Source organism: Coturnix japonica, chromosome 2 (assembly GCF_054131305.1).
Source record: "Coturnix japonica strain WE chromosome 2, WE-NBRP24, whole genome shotgun sequence".
NCBI lineage: Eukaryota > Metazoa > Chordata > Aves > Galliformes > Phasianidae > Coturnix > Coturnix japonica.
Window position 1 is genome coordinate 95,492,635 of NC_140664.1, and position 6,000 is coordinate 95,498,634.

Below are 6,000 nucleotides of genomic sequence, written 5' to 3' on the forward strand. Positions count from 1 at the left end.
TGTTTCTGTCCCCTTCCAGCTTGTTGTGCACCCACAGCTCATTCACTGTCAGCACAGTACAAAAAACTGAAATGTCCTTGGTTCTATGGAGCACTCTCAGGCAACAACTGAAACATCTATGTGTTATTGATATTGTTTTTCTCCTACAGCCAAAGTACATAATCATACCAGCCACTGTGATAAAAGTCAACACCAGTGGAAACCAGGATAAGTTAAAAGACAAGACCAAATACTACTGAGTTTATGGGAATTCTGTCATTTTAATGGATAAGGTTGTGCAGAAAATGTTATATGAAAGTATTAAATAATTTTTTAAAGTATTTATTATTATTATATATATATATTTGCATAGCATAGGAAATCTTGACTGCTATTAAAGTTAGGTGGATTCTATGATTCTATAGTGATAGGACTACAGGGAATGGTTTCAAGCTGTGGCAGGTGAGATTCAGTCTGGACATTAGGAAATAATACTTCTCAGAAAGGGTGGTCAGGCAGTGGATTGGACTGCCCATGGAGGTGGTGTAGTCACTGACCCTGGGGGTGTTCAAGGAATGACTGGATGTTGTGTTGAGGGACATGGTTTAGTGGGAAATATTGGTAATAGGTAAATGGTTGGACTGGATGATCTTTTAGGTCTTTTCCAACCTTGGTGATTCTATGATTTCATGATTCTATACTAGTCTTCTGGAGAAGATCCTAGATGCCTGTCACAGTCTAATATTTTCTGTAGAACTTCTTTGCTTCTAGGTAATAACTTTAATATCTTCACCTCACAAACCCAGTAAAGTTAATGGCTTTCAAGTACTTGCACCATGGACAACAATAATGTCCAGAAGTTTTGTACTGCCACCTGATTAGAAGGCAACTCGAAGTGCACTAGATGCAAACAGTGTAAGACCCATAGTCTCCATTCTTAACCAAATCTATTCTTGGCCAGAGAAAATGTGTACTATCTACAGAAAGAAACTTACGTGTAAGATACTGGAAAGAAATGCCAAATAGGAATATGTGACAAAAAGTTAAGAAATTTCAGTTGTTATCTGTAAATCGAGTAGCAGAGTGGCAGGAATGGTGGCTCAAGTCATCCTCACTATGAGTCACTGTCAAACATGGTTTCCCCAGTGACCAGTGTAGATTTGAGAGCAGGTGCTGCTTTTGCTCCTGTCATTGGGAACGTTAAAGCAAGAACTGTTTCAGAGAAAGATGGGGTATAATTTCTGACAATGAAGGGGAAGAGAAAAAACTGAAAGTTATTGCACAGAAAGACTGTAGTGGCTTTCTGGACTGTGTTCAAATAATTCTGCCTAATTTTACTTTGTACTTTATGGAACATGTGTATCCAACCCGGCTTGAAAATAGGGACCATCTCACCACTGGGAATATGTATTTCTAGGTTTAATTTCTCATAACCTGTATTGAAATAAACCAGCATGTTTCTGTTTCTGGAACTGCACTTTCCTTTCACTGTTAGAAAGTCTGATGTGTGACATTTCCAAAGAGATTTTGTTTGGATTGTCTCCAATGGAGAGATGAGTACTACTGAAGAGCAGTGGGAAATAATCTGAGAAATGACTGCAAAGCTTGCAACTGAAATTCATCTCAGCTAAATCTAAACATGGAGGAGGGTTACAGAGGTCAAATGTAGTTATGTAGTATGTAAAGAGTAGAATGAGCAAATAATTGAAAAGCTTTTGAAAAATATATAAACAGTCTGGTAAAAAGACAGATTGAGGAGGGTTTATACAAATAAGCAGAAGAAAGTTAAAAGGATAATTAGAGGAGCAAAGAAATAATATTGAATGTCAAGTTGCATGGAATATTTCAATTAAGGGCTTTTCGACTCTATCTGTAATAGAGATATAAGTTCAAAGGTTAAATTGTCCCATTAAAAACAATGATAAAGGACTGAAGACATAACAAAAGGAAATGGCGATTTTCTAAATATTATTTAGCTCCTGTTATTACAGCTGAAGAAGATAGAAAACTGCTTGGGAGAGAAAATGTGTATCTTGTAAAGATAGATCAGTTCCTAATAAGGTGCAGGTAAAATAGGAAGTAAATGGAGTCATTTGATGGCAAAAGTACATTTCCTTAGTGTCACACAAGGTGGTGTAAATGAAATATAGGAAATACATTCTAATTGGCTTTAAACTAAGGACATTCTAGTGTGATATCAACAATTTTTGCATATAACCTTTATTCCAGTTCTCATTAGCACTGGGGTAACACAAACCCCTTTATAATCACTTTCCTCAGTGCAGCTGATCTAATGAGCTTTTATAAAATGAAGTAATAGAAATTATTGAGGTTAGTGGTAGATTAATGCACCAAGATATACTACTGAAATCCAGGGCAGGAAGTGTCAGATAGAAGAGCAGAACTTGTCCAACCTTGTAGTAAAAAAACTGGAAATAAATGTGGAGAAAGTCTTAGAAGATTCTTGCAAAATACACAGAAATGTATTTCCTCGGATCTGATAACAGCACTGCAATGAAATATTTAAGCTTTGAGCTGGAAAAGTATCACAGCATATAAATGAATACACTAACCAGCTCAATTTATGAACTGAGCTTCAGGTAGAATACATATTCAGAAGATCCAAAAATGTTCATATGGCATAAGTTTTAAAATAACAATGCAGAACAAAAGCAGAATACACATTGTAATGAGATGAACTAGAATATTTCTAAAACAGAAAGGAGTACTATACAATGATTCCTGTCATTAAATGCTTTGAAAAATAGAAGTTCAGCACCATTTCTTTCCAGAACTTCATGTTCAGTATTTACTTAAAAGTATGTGGACTTTTAAAAGTGTACAGCAGCCAGCAAATCCTATCAGAACTCTGGGAATTGAGAGTTTCTGAGGGTTCTGAATATCTGGCAATTTTAATGCATCATCTTTCATAACACCATTTTAACAGAGAACAATCAGATTTGTGCTGCCTTCTGCAGACTTCGTTCAGCATTTTCACTTTAATTACTTACATGCAAGATTGGCTTGATCAGCCTCCTGTCTGATATATCCCATCACCTATTCTGATCTTAACATCAGTGTAAGCTCTGAGCTAACCCATGGGTGGGAGGAGTGTTTTGAATACACCATGGAAAGTGGAAAGCTAGAAACATGTCCAGAAATCAAACTTTGCATAGTTATAGTAGTCTAGACAGCTGAAATAGCTGATAATGCTGTGAAACTGAAGAATATTTGCAGTGCTTATCATATCATAGAGTCTGTGGAAAAATATTTCATTAATGGAATTATATTGCCCATGCACAACCTGAACAATCAGTTCTGACTTGCTCCAGAAGCAGTCTCTAACCACAGCAACAAAACTGCTGCTTTCTCCATCGTCAAAGAATGTGCAGGTTAATGGATTCTTGCTAGGGATTGTTTGCACTTTCAGGAATACATGGTCCTTGCCCTTTGAAAGGCAATATGCAGATTCTCTGCCTAACTGCAGCTTTGTGCATCCTGCCATCATCTGCACATCTGTAGGAAAGTATACCTGCTTTATTATAAGACATGATTGTTATATCTCTTTAAAATCTCTCATCAGGTTTCTCACATCACCTCTGAATATAAGAGCTGAACTGCTAGGCTGTTCTAATGAATTGGAAGTATATTATGCCATTCTTCTGCTTGGTACTTTCAAAGCACATGATTTACTATAAAACATCACTATTTTCTAAAACTCTTACTAATGTGAGCCCTGGTTCCATTCTTGAATCTCATTTTGATAGATATCTACACAGCATGTATCTCCTTTTATTTAAATACTATACTGCCACCTCTTTGAAAGATAAATGCTTTCTGCAATGTTTGCTTCAAATTTAAGGTGAGTCTAAATTGTGTCACAGTGTATATTTTAATGTCTTTATGTTGTTTAAAATTAAAAATGCCCTTACAGAGTGAGAGGAAAGATACTAATAGCTTGTTATTTTTGCCATGGTAGCATTCAGCTTTATTATTTCGATTCTTTAGGAGCTAATAGAAAATATAATCATCAATAATAAAAAATAAATAAATAAATAAAAAAAATCTGTGTTTCAACCAAATTGTCAATGTGAACAATATATGCTAAAAGGTAAGGCTTGAGTCTTAAATCAGATGAAAGCATGAATCTGCTTTTATCATAAAAGGAGGGGGAAAAAAAGCCCTTGAATTATTTTCTTTTTTTCTGTGCTACATATCTAAAGCCATTACTGCCAACCCATCAAATGAAAACTGCTTCTTCTAGAAGCTAAAATTGTGAACACTACAAGTCATGTTGCAGTTGACATGAAAACAACCGTTGCTGGCATATCTTGTATTTTTACAGCTGACTATTCTCTCCCTGACATTTTTAGTAAAGTTGAGCAATATCCAGATTCCAGCCTTGATACCAGTCGGCACAGCAACATTCATCTTAAGATGACATCTGTTGAGAATTTTTCAATAACTTAATGGTTATAAAGCATGTGAGCAGGGGGATAATAGAGGGATTATGACATAAAAATGCTAAAGCCCTTGTGGGGGAACTGCTGCACATAAAGTTTTGATTTGGTAATTCAAACTAATGCAGTTTGTAGTCCTCTAGAGAGAGGGCAATAATGGTGCACAATATGCTCTTAAACACTGATGCATAACACATTGTGCTAGAGCCAAAAGGCACTGTACAATATCATTATGGCGCAGGGAGAAGTGGCAACTTTGGGAGATGCTTTCATAAAGATCTGAATACACAGGTAACAAACAAAGCTATTCCTCTCCTTTCTATGCCCCTTAATGTATTCTTTTGTGTATGATAGGAAAATGTGACATATATTGTTAATACGGTACAGTAGTAAAGATAAAAGTACAAATATATATATATATATTTAGAGAAGATTAAAATGTAGGACTGCTTTCCTTTGAAATCTGGTTAAATAATGATTCTAAGCATTCAGACAAAGCTAGAAAACAGTTAACATTAAAGGTACTTGTACTTATAATTGGCCCAGATTTAGTATTACTAGTATTTCACTGAGAATAAAAAGCATGCAAGACAAAATTCTTAAAATGGGATGTATAAGATGTGCACATATTTTGTACAATGTAGAAAGGATGAACATTTTTATTTTTGCCTTTGACCTATTTTATTATAGTTGCAGTTGTATTATTTAATTTAGATTTCATGTGCTGCTGGATGTAATGTGAAACATAAGACTTAAATGAGAGCACAATTTTTTGATTACTTCTCCAGGACTTCTGGCAGTTTGAATTTAAGGTGACAAAACTAATATGCTTGAATGATAAATTGTCTGTACCAGCACAAAGGAGAGGAGTAAATAAAAACTCTACCACATTAGCTGATTTTATAGAAAATACATGTTTATAAGTACCTGTCAAGTTTGTTCAACTCCGTTACTGTAAATATAGTGATACTTTTGAGATTTCCATATCTGACTCAAATGTTTAAGAAAATGATCTTGTCATTACCTTCTAAGACTTTACCTTCTGAGAAATCCTGTAAGACAAATTAGAACTTCCATGATTTATCGTAAGTGGCATTTCATCTCACTTTACTATCATCGTCTGAAAATCAGTTTTCTATTACAAATGGATCAATGAGTCATGCCAAACTTAATGGCTCCAACAGGTGCAGAAAAGGACAACTAACTCCATTCCAAAGTACTTGTGCAATATGGCCGGTTGAATCAGCCCTATGGGAGCCTTTTCAGATATTTAGGGTGAACTTCCAGGCTTCTTATTTCTGCTCCAGAAAACTGTGGTTCTCCTGTAAGTCCTGAGACACAACTGCCAGCCCTGTATCAAGAAGATAGCAACAAGCTGTTGCTGCTCCTTCTTACCCTCAGTGTGAGTCTGTAGGCCCTCTGCGAAAAAGTCTGTCCTCATCCAGAATCAGGCTCTGAAACCTTACCTCCCTTTAATTCCTAAATCTAGTGCTACAGTGTTTGGTAGGGGTCACTGGGCTTGCTCCAGGTAGTGCCTTTCACTTCACCATGATTTCCCAGA